Consider the following 1427-nt stretch of genomic DNA (forward strand, 5'->3'; position numbering starts at 1 on the left):
TTAACCCCCCCCCCCGGCCCCGGGGGGCCCCCCCCCGCCCCGGGACCCCCCCCCCCCCCACGCGCGGCCCCCACGTGACCTGAAATCCCCCCCTCCCGCCGGGGAATTAACAGCAACTTCCTCCAGCTGCAGGGCTGCGGCCCTGGGTCAGACAGGCCCCATCTCGCCCCCATCCCATCATCCCCGCAGCCCTGCCCCAGCTTTGGGGGAGACCCCGCGTCCCCTCCCAGCTCCTGGCGGTCAGAGGTTTAGGTCGCCCCGAGGCGGCTGCGGCCCTGCCCGTGAACTGACCCCGTTATACTTTGGGCCTTCACAACATCCCCTGGCGAGGAGTTCCACAGGTTAACCGTGCATTGCATGGAAACGCACTGCCTCTCGCTTGTAGGAAACCTGCTGCCTGTTCACTTCATTGGCGACCCCAGGGAAAGGGCAATTAACCCTCCCTAGTCACTTCCTCCCTTTCACTGCGGCTGGGTCTCTGAAAACACCCAGTGGGCAGCGGCTGTCAAAAAAGCAAACAGAATGCCGGGAATCATTAGGAAAGGGATAGATAAGACAGAAAATATCATCTTGCCTCTATATAAATCCATGGGATGCCCACACCTTGAATACCGGGTGCAGATGTTGCCCCATCTCAAAAAACATACAGTCGAAAAGGTTCAGAAAGGGGCAACAAAAATGACTAGGGGTATGGGACGGCTTCTGTATGAGGAGAGATTAATAAAACTGGGACTTCTCCGCTTGGAAAAGAGACGACTCGGGGGATATGATAGAGGTCTATACAATCATGACTGGTGTGGAGAAAGTCAAACAGGGAATGTTATTTACTCAGAACACATGAACTAGGGGTCAGCCGATTAAATTAAAAGGCAGCAGGTTTAAAACAAACAAAAGGAAGTATTTCACACAACGCACAGTCAACCTGTGGAACTCCTTGCTAGAGGATCTTGTGAAGGCCACGACAATAACAGGGTTCAAAAAGAGCTAGATAAGTCCCTGGAGTATAGGTCCGTCAATGGCTACTAGGCGGGATGGGCAGGGATGGTGCCCCTACCCTCTGTTTGCCAGAGCTGGGAATGGGCGACAGGGGATGGATCACTTGGTGATTCCCTGCTCTGTTCATTCCCTCTGGGGCCCCGGCATTGGCCACTGTCGGCAGACAGGACACTGGACTGGATGGACCTTGGGTCTGACCCAGTCTGGCCGTTCTGATGTTCTCCCTCCCAGCCTGATTTCCTCGCCCTCTCTCCTATCCCCCCTCAGTCATCTGTCCTGGGACAGGAGCCGTTCCAGCCCCGGGATCACCCTGCTGCTCTGGGCAGTGTAGCAAGGCCCATCTGGGACGGGACCCAAACCGCCCCGGGCGCTGAGCGCTGGGTTTGAAGGGGCTGGGAACTGGAAGCCAAACCAGACAAATTAGTTACAAA

This window comes from Trachemys scripta, chromosome 16 (assembly GCF_013100865.1).
Source record: "Trachemys scripta elegans isolate TJP31775 chromosome 16, CAS_Tse_1.0, whole genome shotgun sequence".
Taxonomy (NCBI): Eukaryota; Metazoa; Chordata; order Testudines; family Emydidae; genus Trachemys; species Trachemys scripta.